Genomic DNA, 15,688 nt, shown 5'->3' on the forward strand with positions numbered 1-15,688 from the left:
CCATGAATGCTCCTTATAGCTTCGGTTTTCTCTGATTTCAAAAATAGCTGTTTGTACCGCGAATAAGTGCGAAGATTTTGAATGGTATCATATTGTGATGTTGCTAGTTCAGGCTGTCTTGAAGTCAACCAATTACTCTGCAATCGTTTGGGTGTAATTGTTCGGGTGTATTACGTGTAGTTGACCAACAACACAAACAAGAACTGGCACATCAATTGTAACAGGTGAAGAGATGTAGTCAACGATGATGAACAAGTTAATATATATTTATTATGATAAAAGGCCACAGTAGAAGTCTCTGTCACTAAACACGTCGTTACCCTGGAGTGTTCTAACGCTAACTGATTTTCCGGTCTCTAACCCAACATATCCCAAACGTCACTAGTCCCGTTCAATATGCGTCTACTATGGTGCGTCGCTAAATAACTAAAATAACTAACCTATATAAATAAGGTGTCTAACAGATTCCTCCCCCCCTTGAAAAAAAAATATGTCAATATTTTTCCACTACTGTCAAGTCTTACAAGGGCATTTTCAATTTAAGGGGAAGACCACAAACATAAAATCTTGATCTCTTCATCTTGACATCTTCATCTTGACAGTTCCTCATATTCATGTCAATGTTCATAACAGTTCATAACATTCCAGAATCATCTTCATTGGTACACAGTTCATCATGGAGGAAAATGTGGCATCTTATGGGCATGTCCTACACATCTCAAATGTTCTTTACTGGCAGTAATCTGATAAAATACAATATTTCAAAAAACAATTACAGACTTTATTTACACATTCAATACATTTTTTCTTACCACCCTTTTATACGCTTTTGTCCATTTTTCTTTTATACTCACCCTTTTCCATAGAACTAACTTTCGTCAATGATATATGAAATGATTCACACAAAAAAAAATATCCATACTTACTTTTAAATGCTTAACATCAACTTTACTTATCTCCCTTTTTCATAACATATAAATGGTGTCAATATATTAATATATATTACATACTCAATATAATCATAGTTTATTTACAAAAGTATTTCATTTCAATGTCATTCTAGACAATAGATCAGCTACAATATTCACAGCTCCACTAATAGCTTTCACTTCAAATTTATATTCCTGTAGTGCTAAGAACCATCTATAAACACGACTGTTTTTCATGCTCTTTTGCTGTATATACTGAATAGGTTTATGATCAGTTAATAATATGAATTTCCTTCCTATTAAATAACTCTCTAGCTTAGTAATTACCCATATTACAGCTAAGGCTTCTCTTTCAATGACACTATATTTTTTCTCTGCCTCTGACAATTTTCTACTTACATATAATATAGGATGTAAGTTATCATAGTTCTGCATTAAACAACCACCAATAGCATTACCAGATGCATCAGTTGTGACATAAAATATTTTGTCTTTATCAGGTAGTCTTAATATTAGTTCATGACTAAAAACATCTTTAATTCTGTCAATAGCTTTCACACATTCCTCATTACAAACTACTTTTTGAGGTTTTCCTTTTTTAAGTAAGTCATTTAGTGGATTCACTATTTCTGCTAAGTTCTTTATAAACTTTCTGTAATACTTTACTATTCCTAATATGCTTTTAATTTGTCTTTTTGTTGTAGGTATTTCAATATTAAGTACTTTCTTTATGTTATCTTCAATAGGGCTAATCATGTTGTTATTTACTTTATGTCCTAAGAAAATTATTTCCTCCAATCCTATTTCTACTTTTTCTGCTTGAATTGTAAGTCCACTTTCTTTTATTATTTTGAATACTTCTTTTACATCTACCAAATGTTCCTCCCAACTATTATTAAAAATACATATGTCATCCAAATAGCAAATAACATTTTCTTTGTTTCCAATTATCATGTTCATCATTCTATTAAATGTGGCAGGTGCATTTACTAATCCAAAACTCATATAATTCCATTGAAAAATACCATATGGTGTTACAAATGCTGTGTAAGGTTTTGCATTTTCTGTTAAAGGTATTTGCCAATAACCTTTAGTTAAATCTAATTTAGTAAAAAATTTTGCTCCATTTAATTTATGTAAAATATCCTCTATATTTGGCATTGGATATGGGTCAAATTCTGTGATGTTGTTAAGTTTCCTATAATCAATACATAACCTTATATCTTCATTCTTCTTTTTGGCTATCACAATTGGTGAAGCATAATGAGATGTTGATGACTCAATTATACCTGATTCTAGTAAATTGTCTATTTCTTTCTTTACTTTGTCTTGTAAATGTAGCGGTATTCTATATGGCTTAAGCTTGATAGGTTTTGGGTCTGTTACTTTAATGTCATGTTTAATAATATTTGTTTTTCCTGGTATGCTGGAAAAAATTTCTTTGTATTCCTGTATTATTTTAGTTATATCTTTTGACATTTCCTTAGTTAAATTATTAAGATTAATCTTTTGCCAAGTTTGATTCTCTTTTGTTTCTATTACAGGTATTTCCTTAATATCATTTTCATTATGATTTTCATTTGTTATTATCATCAAGCATTCTTCTCTTTCTGAAAATTTATTTTCTATTTCCTCCTGAATGTTTTGTATCAACTCATCTTCTCTATCATGATACAGTTTCAAATTATTTATGTGATATGTTTTAATTTTCCCATTTATTTCAATTTGATAATTCACATCACTAATTTGTTTTATCACCTTAAATGGACCTTTCCATTGTTTACCAATTTTATTTTTCAGGTCATTTATCAATATTAATACATTGTTTCCTACTTCTAGTGTTTTCAATTGTCTTTTCTTATTTATATTCTCATGAGCACTTTGTTTGTACTTCTTATTGTTGTTATATGCTTGAGTCCATATTTCTTTCAATTCTGTTGTGATTGTTGTTTCACTGTCATTATTTAATTTATTCTCATTGCCTATTAGATTTTCTTTAAAAACATCTAATTCATCTCTGGGTTTTCTTCCATGTATTATTTCATATGGTGAAAATTGTGTTGCTTCATGGATGTTGTTTCTATGAGCAAATAGTACATAGTTAATGTAATGATCCCACTTGTTCTGATTATTCTGAATTATTTTTGTTAGTGATCTTTTTAATGATCCACCATATCGTTCACATAAACCGTTACTCTCCGGGTGGTAAACCGAAGAGTATATGTGTTGTATATTGTATTGTTTAGTCCATTTCTTAAATTGTTCTGACTTAAACTGAGATCCCTGATCACTCAATATAATTTTAGGTATACCATGTCTTGTAATTACTTTTTGAGTTATGGCATTAATGATATTTTCTGCACTTGTATTTGATAATGGGATTGCCTCTGGGTATCTACTAAACATGTCTATTACTGTTAAAATGTATTTGTTATTATTTTCAGTTTGAATTAAAGGACCTATTAAATCAATAGATACTTTCTGAAATGGTGCTGTAGGTTCATCCATTTCTTGAATAGGTGCTTTATTCACTAGGCTTTTGTTAGATCTCTTTTGACATATGTCACATGAGTTTATGTATTTGTTGATTGTTGCTTTCATTTTGGGCCAAAATACTTGTTTTGACAAATTCCTATAACATTTCTTTACTCCCCTATGTGCTGCTAAATTATTATCATGTGTCATGATTAAAACATCTTTCCAATATTTCTGTGGTAAGACAAGTTGTTTTATTTTCTTGTTATCATTACTTGTTTGTCTAAATAATATTTTATTCTCTATACAAAATTTCTCCATTGGATTATTATTGTTTTTATCTAGTATTCTTGAATATATTTTCCCAATAATATTGTCATTCATTTGTTCTAATGCAAATGTGGGTGTTGTTTCTTTTTCACTTTGAGATATTTGTGTTTCAAGACTATTTTGTGTTTCATTTTCTATCTCTCTTTCCTTAACATCTGTATTTTCTATTTGTATTACATTACTGGTTTCTTCTTCTTTATCATTACTTATTACATTTATTGTATTTTCCTGTTTCTCATCTTGTTTATTCATTGATCTTGTTATTACCATACTTGTTATATTTTGTGTTTCTATGTTTTCATGATTTTGTCTTATGTTTTTGTATTTGTTTTGCCAGTCTTCTAATTCTTTTCTTGAACATTCTTTAACTCCTTTTATGTTTCCTACTAACATATCATATCTCATTTCTGGTATTGCAATGCCATCACAATAACCAGTGAAAAATGGAGTTTCAATGTATACCCTTATAGCTTTAAATTCCCTTACAGTGCCATCTGCTAATTCTACTTTCTTAGTAAACCCTTTATACCAATGAGGTTTGACAAATTTAGTTTTTACTGCCAAAGTGTTACAACCTGAATCCCTGATTAATTCCACTGGAATTCTATCTACAAACCCTGGGTACACTGCAAAATTGTTCCTATTTCCTTCCATGAAATATACCCTATCTGTACCTTTATTTTTGTATTCCCTACTGTAACTCCTATTTCTGTAATTTTCCCTGTCATTTCTATCTCTACTCCTATATCTACTGTTATTTTGTTCATTGTATCTATTTCTACTTCCAGACCTACTATTCCCTCTTCTACAGTTAGCTGCTATATGACCTTTTCCTTGACATTTAAAACAGGTTATTTCACTATATTTTCTATTTCCACTATTTGATCTGTTTCTATTTCTACTTCTATCAACATTTTCTTTGGTGTATCCTATTAAATCTACTTTGCTCTTATCCCTATCAGAAAATGGTTTATTTGGATAGGCATTTTTGTATACTCTCATTATTTCTGTTATTTCATCTATAGTTTTTGGGTTTCTTTCTCTAATAAAAGATTGTAACTGAGGATCACATTTATTTACAAAGTTGTCCACTAGAATAAAATTTTTTAATCCTTCATAAGAGTTATTCACTTTTTCTAATTTTACCCACTTATTGAAAAAATCCTTTTCCATATTAATGGTAGTTTGGGGTTCTATTCCTAATGATGGTATATTGTCAAAGTATTTCTTTCTAAAAGTTGTAGCATTATGACCATATGCATTTAATAACTCTCTTTTTAAAACCTGATAGCTATCATCAATATGATGGTCATGATTTTGGCATATTGTTAGAGCTTGACCATGAACAAAGTCTATCAGTATTTCAGACCATTCTTCTTCAGGCATATTAAATGTAGACATTTTTGCCTCATATCTTTTCAGGAAATCACCAATGTCATCCTTCTGTTCATCAAAACTTTGTATCTTTCTCTTTAGCCATGTCTGTGAATTAGGGTTGTCTCTTTGAGTGGTATAATTATTTGAGTTATTTGTGTTATTTCTTTGTTCAGTTTGGGCTCTGGCTTGTGCTGCGTCCAATCTCATCTTTTCCATTTTAGCTTCATGCTCTCTCTGCCTTTCTTGGTCTTCTTTTTGCTTTTCATATTCTTCCTTTCTGATCCTTTCTTGCCTCTCTATCTCTTGTCTTTGATGTTCTTCTTGTCTTTCTATCTCTTCTTTTTCCCTTCTTATTTTATCTTGACGTTCCATTTCTTCCCTCACAACTTGCTGTACATAAGCGGCTAAGTCTTTTCCTTTTAACTCCATGGCCTTTCCATCCTGCATAGCTGTTTCCTTAACCTCCTTAAGGTCCACATATGATGATGTAGCCATTGTGTTTTATATTTTATATATATTTTTACTTAGCCTATATTGGTTATGGCTATACTTTAAAAGTTTTTACACACTTTTATACCAGTTTTAAGTGTTATGTCTCTATCTATAGATTTAGTAAATGTGTAAATCTAGTCTGAGTTATTATGGTTATATTCAAATCTGTATATTAGGTCCAGTATTACACACAAATTTAAATCTAGTATATTATAGTATGTATAATAATACTATTTAGATCTATAGTTATCAAGAGCACTATGACTTTTAGATCTAGTATGAATAACTATGATCAATTTTAAAATCTGGTATGACTGAAGTCACAGTGAAGTGTTTAGAGTAAATTCAAAGACTGTCTAGAGTCTAGATCTAGATTAGATTATGGTTCTATTTAACCATACGAAACAAATATGTGTATACAATGTCAAATATATCTTCAACAAGATACATATATCTAGAATGTACTACCTTCATTCATTTTTCAATTAATAATATTTCAAATTAGAGTCTAGATGATTAAATTGTACCAAAGAGATGTACAACAATTTGTAGATCTAAATTTAGCCAGACGACAGTGTTTGACTACATAGCCAGTTTCGGCATTATTCTCATGGCAAAATCATATTTGATTTTAACCGCTCAAACTAAAATTATTTTAGTCTGATTCACAATGAAAGAATCCTACCCGCACTTTCTATCATTAAGTGAAAAAAAAAAATACAGATCTAATTAAATTAATAAAAATAAATAATTTAAAATAATATAAACAAATGAAATAATTAAATGAGACTATCACTATGGGTTGGGATGTGACAATATGGCACACAATGATAACGTCACGAAGTAACCAGGCAACAACGGATATGACGTTTACACAAACAAAACAAATTACAATCCTAAACGTATAATATAGCTTTTCATCTAAATTACGTCTTCTACCCCGACGGGTTTTAAGGCGCACCACCTGATTTTACTCAGGCTAACGTACCAAATTTAGACAAAATCTATTTCTAAGGGCAATCTAAACATATACTAATAAGAAAAATGGCACTTAGCTTTTGATAAGAAAGATCCCTTTGTTCGGACTCCCGAATATGTTAGATCACAACAAATTCCACTGCCTCTCTTCCAGTTCTGACTCTGTTCTCCGGTGCTACCAGTATCCCACGTAATGCCACAGATGTCCTGATATGCCACAGCAAAATGTTCCAGTTTCTTCGACGACTGTTGATGACCGTATGTGTAGTTCCGACGACTTTGTGTACACAGTTACTGACGAATAGGTTAACGGTTCTTCTGGCGATGACTTGACTTGTGTAGATGACTACTGACAAATAACAGTCTCTTGACGGCAACTTGATCTGGACGACTGACGAATAACGAATTTCTTGACGATGACTTGATCTGGGCTGACGAATAACGGCTTTCTTGACGATGACTTGATCTGGGCTGACGAATAACGACTTTCTCGACGATGACTTGATCTGGGCTGACGAATAACGGTTCTCTAAAATAGTTCACTGCTTCTGCTGCTACTCTGGTAGTACGACGAAGTTTGCTGTTGTACTCTGCTTCAATAAACCAAACTGTCCAATGTAGACTAGGTGAGACCAAGGTCACCTCCGACGACGTTCCGTTAGACGATTAACGGTTTTCAACGAAATTAAGTGGATGTAGCTATTTCCACAACAATATCAGCACGTCTAGATATGGTCTAGACCGACGAATACTAGATAGATCAATGTTCAGTACTGATAAAGATTACTTCACTAACCTTCCAAAGGTTAAACACAGTGACCGTTATAAACGTGGCAAGCAACCGGTTCAATGAGCAAACTGCTCCACAAGAATCTCTCCAAGGGTAAGACGACAGAGCGATTTCGATTTAGTTAGCTACCAAACTTGTAGTACTCACAATACTTCTGACAGCGGGCAAACTGTCCTTCTCGAACTGGCGAGGTAAAACTTGATACTCAATGTGGCTCCTATGACGAAGAAAAAATATGTCCAACAGGTTCACTAACGATCTCTCACCCGTTATGAATGAACGGTTTCTCTGGTTGTAGGTCGATTCAGCATATGAAGATCAGGCGTTGCGATGATTACGGTCCTGACGAAGGTCACCCTGAGTTAACGGCTCGTTGAACGTGCGATCAAACAGGCGACGACTGCTTGTAGATCTAGAACAAAGTCACTCTGCGATGATGCTGTGTTCAGCCGTACTCCGATGAAATCTTATAACTTCGAGTGCACGACCCTCACCTGAGTAAACGTTCTGCTTCGAGGTCCGGTACGATGTTCGTCGGGCTTCGAGGTTCGGGGTCGCCACTGTGATGTTGCTAGTTCAGGCTGTCTTGAAGTCAACCAATTACTCTGCAATCGTTTGGGTGTAATTGTTCGGGTGTATTACGTGTAGTTGACCAACAACACAAACAAGAACTGGCACATCAATTGTAACAGGTGAAGAGATGTAGTCAACGATGATGAACAAGTTAATATATATTTATTATGATAAAAGGCCACAGTAGAAGTCTCTGTCACTAAACACGTCGTTACCCTGGAGTGTTCTAACGCTAACTGATTTTCCGGTCTCTAACCCAACATATCCCAAACGTCACTAGTCCCGTTCAATATGCGTCTACTATGGTGCGTCGCTAAATAACTAAAATAACTAACCTATATAAATAAGGTGTCTAACAATATATGTCGGTAGATTTTGAGTGGTATCAGTTATGTCAGTAGACTCTTCGGCAGCAATAGAAAACATTTTGAAATCTGGTTTGTCAGTTAGTTTTGAATGGATCTATTTACCCATATCTATCACTCGCTTGTCATGAGAAAGGTTGACAGCTACAACGGCGTTCTTTTTTTCAGGACACATTTTTGTATTCATTCGCCGTCGGAAAATGGCTTCATGTCTCTACTTACAATGTGAGCAACTCTGTAGCTAGCCTTACAGACGACTCATTTTCTTGTCTCTCTTTGGTAAATAGTGTCAACTCTAGGTGTATTTTACAAATCGCGTCTCAATCCAAGCCAAGATAGAAACCCGCCTTATTTATATAAGTGTTTAGTGTCTCATTAAGTTGTTGAATCTTATGTTCTTCAAAAAGAGAGCCACTCTTTCTGTATAAAACAAATATGTTGGCCTATTATCGGTACCAATCTATTTACCCTAACTTAGGGATAGATTTGTTTTCAAATTTCTTTTTTTTTTAAAGGAAATGTACTACACTTTGTGCCGACGTTTCGGCGGGCCGGATAGAGATACGTCGAGGGCCGGATGTGGCCCGCGGACCGTATTTTGGACATCACTGCTCTAGACGTTCTTCCCTGGTTCTTGACACATCATAGCCTTACACTTGTTACTCTGGTCACCATCAATAAAACGTTTCTCAAATAATTGAATGGGAAAACATGCTAGTTTGAATAAAAGTCCAAATATTTATAAATCACTATGTCTAATTTACCTTAATTATTTTTTTTAATTCCTACAAAACTAAATTTCTAAACGACCAATACTATATAGAAGGCTTAGTTCACTCTGATATTTGTGGTACCTAACATTTGTTGTACCTGACATTTGATGTACCTGACATTTGTTGCACCTGTCACATCATCATACGAGTCGTTATTCGTAGATATTGTGATTGTATTAGTAGAAAAGCACGAAGTGTGATTTTTTGTTGCTTCGCGTGAGAGGCAAAGATCCACAATTTTCACATGATTCGAGAGCTGCCCACATGGTCAAGTAGCAGTAGTAGACATATCTTTGAGTTGGATTTATGCTTTATGTAGTTGATTAATTAATACATTATCAGTTGTGTACTTAGAATCTTTTATTGGATTTATGTGACAAGACATGTATTTCTCTATGACGGAATTTGCCAGCATATGTATATCCATTTAATATTCAATAAATTCAATGTCTTCTGCTTAGTGACTTGATATATTACTATAAGTATTTATTGTGCTGTGCTATTAGTAGTAGACTTGTAGACTTACTAGATAAAAAATTAAAACAACTCAAGTTTAACAAGACATCTTTAGTTATTTTAATAAGCACAATCCAACGTCACTCAATAGAGTTGACACAATGGTGGCCAGCTTAGTTGTCTATACATGACACAACGAACCTACATCTCTTAACATTAGTTGTCTATAAATGACACAACGAACCTACATCTCTTAACATTAGTTGTCTATAAATGACACAACTAACCTACATCTCTTAACATTAGTTGTCTATAAATGACACAACTAACCTACATCTCTTAACATTAGTTGTCTATAAATGACACAACTAACCTACATCTCTTAACATTAGTTGTCTATAAATGACACAACGAACCTACATCTCTTAACATTAGATGTCTATAAATGACACAACGAACCTACATCTCTTAAAAAGTAAACTCTCGATCGTCTACAACCATTCTGGCGCAGGATTTTACACAGGACTTTTTATCAAAATGGCGTCGAGTTAAGCATGGACCAAAGACGCAGTTATTGTAATAAGTACAATCCAACGTCACTCAATAAAGAGTTGTTATACCTGACATTTGTTACCTTACCTCGCATGTCCCTTGGTCACTTGGACGGCTGGGGCATCACGCAAGATCTGCATTTCACATTTTAGTACATGACATTTTTTCGTTTAGATATTGGATGAATCTGACTGGATTGGTTGAATCTTACTGAATTGGTTGAATCTGACTGAATTGGTTGAATCTGACTGAATTGGTTGAATCTGACTGAATTGGTTGAATCTGACTGAATTGGTTGAATCTGACTGAATTGGTTGAATCTGACTGAATTGGTTGAATCTGACTGAATTGGTTGAATCTGACTGAATTGGTTGAATCTATTTTTACAGATATATTTTAGGTAAAAAGTATGCGCGAATGACCGGAAGTGTGTTAGTTTTGAAATAAGGAGAGACCAGCGTGTGATATGTGCCCTGAAGTATAATAAAGTTTCTGTGTTTTGATCTAGTTGTTAAGTGTTTGATGTAATTACGTCTAAACCCAGGGACACCTAGACTTGGAGAGAAACTAAGGTAGTTTCTAGAGAGCTATAAGTATAGATATAGTAGAAAGCTGTGACACTGACATTTTTAGCGGCCCCCGTAAGGGGAAAAAGCCGCTATTAGGTTTGTGCAAAATGTCCGTCTGTCCGTCTGTCCGTCTGTCCGTCTGTCCGTCTGTCACACTCAGATCTCGAAAACTAGAAGAGATATGAAAAATATCATTTCAACATTAAATGCGGCTTGAAAAGTTTAGTTGCCACGGCTACTTTTGGTTTTCTAAAAGCAAACCGTTTGATTTATAAAATTAATTATGCAAGCGATTTTTTCATAAAAATACACCAATTCTAAAACAATTACGTAAATGTAAGGGAGGCAATGTTACAATATGCTAACAAAGATGAACAATTTTTGTGTATTTTCAGTATCGCTAAGTCAAATATATTTTTAAAAATGTACAGGAAATGTTTACAACAAATATAACTAATAGTTAAAGATGTTTTTTCTGGTCAACTAGCTGCTAAAATCAAAAGAAAATATTTTAAATAGTTTATAAAGGCTAATAATGCACTTTGTATGTAAATAACACGCACATTTTTTTAAATGGACTTTTTATGCAGCGATTTTCGTGCAGTAGTGTAACGTCGCAACATGACCAGGTGCTAAACCAATTACTTAAACTTTTTAAAAAAATCAGATTTTATTTATTTTTTGTTTAGTGCCCCCATCCGAATAAAAGAAGATTATTTATGTGCGTTTTGTCTGTTGGTCGGTCTGTCCGTCACGATTAGATTTAAAAAACTAGAACTCTAAAAGCTATCGAAAATCTGATTTACCCTTTAATGTTCCTCCCGTAACATCTCAATAGTTTTAAGTATCTAAAATTGATTGTTCCGGATATTTTTGTGCAAAACTAATCAACGCCAACAAACGTTTGCTCTTCTAACTTATATTACATTCAATTTCCATGCTTAAACGTTGCAAAAACAAATTATCAATAATATGTTGTTCCGTTTTTTATGTAAAAAGCATAGTAACACTAAATCAAAATCTCTATACTGACTTATATTTCATTAAGTGTAAAAATGTTCCGGATATTGTTTTATAAAACATGAATTATGCCTAATGATTATTTGAAATCGCATAATTTACTAATATTACACTTATATTATTTGACAATGCGTCACTATAATTTGGTTATCAATATCAAATTGTTCCGTATTTTCATCTTTAAACAAATTTTAAAAATATCGACAATAGGTTGTTCAGGGCTTTAAAAAAAGTAATTTACTAGAATTGATTACTGAAAATTACTTTTTAGACATTTAATTTTCTTGCTGAAACATTACATAGAAGTTTTGTAATCGATAAAGAATGTTCCGGATTTTGTTTCTTACAAATCGTCGCCAGAAATTTCCGAATTTATTTAAAAATCTACTAACGCCAAATAATTGTTTGAACTCCCTCTTCTAATTAATAAACAAATAAACTTCTCATTTACGAAATAATGTTTTTACGGATTTTTATGAAAAATATTTTAACTCACTTCTCTCTTACAGTTCATTTAACTTTCTACCTAAAACATTAAAAAATCTAATTATCGTTAATATTATGTTCCGATTTTTAAGGAAAACAGAATCCAGACACCAAAGTAAGGTATGAAAATCTCTCCACATGGCTTTAGTACATCAAATTTTTATACGAGACCATCCATAAAAATTAATTAACGGTATTACATTTATCTGAAATTCTCTTTTTTCTTTTACTATTTATACAAACATCCGGAACAATCTATTATATAAACTTTTCAATTGTGTTCATACCTAAAAATTATTGCGATGTTTTGAAACGTAAAACAAAGGTTAATCAATTTTTAATAACTTTTAGTTGTTTTTTTTATATCAAGATGACGGACAGACCGACTGACAGACAAAACGCAAAAACAATGCTGCTTTGATCCTCTTTAAATAAATTCTATTAAAACTCAGTGCACCAATGTCGTTAATTATCTCGTGTAAATAAAGACATTTTTTATGGTACCGGTACTAGCCTATTGTGAGGTAATGGAATTTTTTTTTCTTTGACGTCATATAAATGGACTCTTTAAACGTAATGCTAAAAGAACGCACTCTGTGCACCAATGTCTATTAACCCTCGAAAAATTGCTCATATTGATGAAAACATATTTTAGTCTAACTAAGCCGTGTGACGTATTGCTTCTTTTTTCCTTTGACGTCATATGGAATGAATTCTTTAAATGAAATGCTAATGTCTATGAACACTCGATAAATGGCTCGTATTGAAGAAGGTGATTTTTAGTCTAGCTAGGCCGTGTGACGTAGTGTTTTTTTTTCCTTTGACGTCATATGGAATGAATTCTTTAAAAGAAATGCTAAAAGAACGCAATCGGTGCACCAATGTCTATGAACACTCGATAAATGGCTCGTAATGATGAAGGCGATTTTTATTCTAGCTACTCCGTGTGACGTAGTGTTTTTTTTTCCTTTGACGTCATATGGAATGAATTCTTTAAATAAAATGCTTAAAGAACGCACTCGGTGCACCAAATTTTATGAACACTCGATAAATGGCTCGTATTGATGAAGGCGATTTTTATTCTAGCTAGGCCGTGTGACGTAGTGTTTTTTTTTTCTTTGACGTCATATGGAAAGAATTCTTTAAATGAAATGCTTAAAGAACGCACTCGGTGCACCAAAGTCTATGAACACTCGATAAATGGCTCGTATTGATGAAGGCGATTTTTAGTCTAGCTAGGCCGTGTGACGTAGTGTTTTTTTTTCCCTCTGACGTTATATGGAATTAATTCTTTAAATGAAATGCTAAAAGAACTCGGTATAGTAATGTTTATTAAGCCTCGTTGTGTGACTCGCGTTTAAAAAAGGAATGATATCTTGATTTAGATCTAATCTAGATTTTTTAAACTAGATCTAGATTTTTATTACAATATATCTAGATCTGTTTGTTTGTTTTACATGTTTCGGATGTTCCTTCAGAGTTGAAGATAATTACTTCATAGTCCAAACCTCCCGCAGGACGACGGGGGATGGGAGCGTGCAGGGTGTGAACCCGGGACCATCGATAAATCTGAACGACAGTCCAGCGTGCAAACCGCACGACCAGGCAACCTGGATTTATATTCTAATTAACAATTTTTTAGAGTCTAAATCTAGAATTTCTAGATCTAGTTTAGACTAAAATAGACTAGATTAAGATGTAGAATTTCAATTTCTAAACTTAAAGTGTAAATAAAGTGTAGATTTTCATTTCCAAAAGTTTTGATCAATATTGCAATGTTTTAATATACTAAAACTAATCTACTATTTTTTATTTAATTTAAATTTACGGCAAATGAATCTTTGAAACATTATTACTTTTGACCATCAAAATTAAATCACCTCTTGAATATTATTTTCGAATATGCAGATCCGACAGGGATCCGACTTCGACGTGGGCCGCCTCTGAGTTTGTGTAACACAAACTCTCTTTGTAATCTTGTTTTATATTGAAATTGCTTTTACCTAACATATTAACATTGCTTTTACCTAACATTTCTTTATCCTATATATGTTGTATGGACATTTGTAGTACCAGACATTTGCTGTACCTAATATTTGTTGTAACATTAGCTGTACCTGACATTTGTTGCAACTGATATTTGATGTTCCTGACGGACAATTGTGCGGTAGTAAAGAAGGTATTAATCTGGTTAAGTAAAAAAAAACTATTCCAAAGACTAAAACCTTCTGTGATGCTTCAAAACCTCCTTTTATCGATGCTACAAAACAACACCATTCTGAGCTGTCTAATAAGACAACCAAAGATGCAGAAAGTTTTGACTAGGACATAAACATGTTCACGGTTAGAAGAACGTCTGACATGTTACCAGTCTGAGTTGTCAGCTGGAAGTCAAGAACACATGTTACCAGTCTGAGTTATCAGCTGGACGTCAAGAACACATGTTACCAGTCTGAGTTGTCAGCTGGAAGTCAAGAACACATGTTACCAGTCTGAGTTGTCAGCTGGAAGTCAAGAACACATGTTACCAGTCTGAGTTGTCAGCTGGAAGTCAAGCACACATGTTACCAGTCTGAGTTGTCAGCTGGACGTCAAGAACACATTTTACCAGTCTGAGTTGTCAGCTGGAAGTCAAGCACACATGTTACCAGTCTGAGTTGTCAGCTGGAAGTCAAGCACACATGTTACCAGTCTGAGTTGTCAGCTGGAAGTCAAGCACACATGTTACCAGTCTGAGTTGTCAGCTGGACGTCAAGAACACATGTTACCAGTCTGAGTTGTCAGCTGGAAGTCAAGCACACATGTTACCAGTCTGAGTTGTCAGCTGGAAGTCAAGAACACATGTTACCAGTCTGAGTTGTCAGCTGGAAGTCAAGAACACATGTTACCAGTCTGAGTTGTCAGCTGGAAGTCAAGAACACATGTTACCAGTCTGAGTTGTCAGCTGGAAGTCAAGAACACATGTTACCAGTCTGAGTTGTCAGCTGGAAGTCAAGCACACATGTTACCAGTCTGAGTTGTCAGCTGGACGTCAAGAACACATGTTACCAGTCTGAGTTGTCAGCTGGAAGTCAAGCACACATGTTACCAGTCTGAGTTGTCAGCTGGAAGTCAAGCACACATGTTACCAGTCTGAGTTGTCAGCTGGAAGTCAAGCACACATGTTACCAGTCTGAGTTGTCAGCTGGACGTCAAGAACACATGTTACCAGTCTGAGTTGTCAGCTGGAAGTCAAGCACACATGTTACCAGTCTGAATTGTCAGCTGGACGTCAAGAACACATGTTACCAGTCTGAGTTGTCAGCTGGAAGTCAAGAACACATGTTACCAGTCTGAGTTGTCAGCTGGAAGTCAAGCACACATGTTACCAGTCTGAGTTGTCAGCTGGAAGTCAAGCACACATGTTACCAGTCTGAGTTGTCAGCTAGACGTCAAGAACACATGTTACCAGTCTGAGTTGTCAGCTGGAAGTCAAGCACACATGTTACCAGTCTGAGTTGTCAGCTGGACGTCAAGAACACAT

General features: G+C 34.0%; 1 long non-coding RNA gene across 1 annotated transcript; it reads right to left on the reverse strand.

Moving 5' to 3' along the window:
- Window positions 1–250: 250 nt before the first annotated feature.
- On the reverse strand, window positions 251–8,301 carry LOC129921923 (uncharacterized). The gene is made up of 2 exons (XR_008773870.1): window positions 6,072–8,301; window positions 251–743 (listed from the first exon to the last, which is right to left on the reverse strand). It is a non-coding gene; the product is annotated as an uncharacterized LOC129921923 (long non-coding RNA).
- Between the last annotated feature and the right edge of the window lie 7,387 nt (window positions 8,302–15,688).

The sequence above is a fragment of the Biomphalaria glabrata genome, chromosome 12 (assembly GCF_947242115.1).
Source record: "Biomphalaria glabrata chromosome 12, xgBioGlab47.1, whole genome shotgun sequence".
In the NCBI taxonomy this organism is placed as follows: domain Eukaryota; kingdom Metazoa; phylum Mollusca; class Gastropoda; family Planorbidae; genus Biomphalaria; species Biomphalaria glabrata.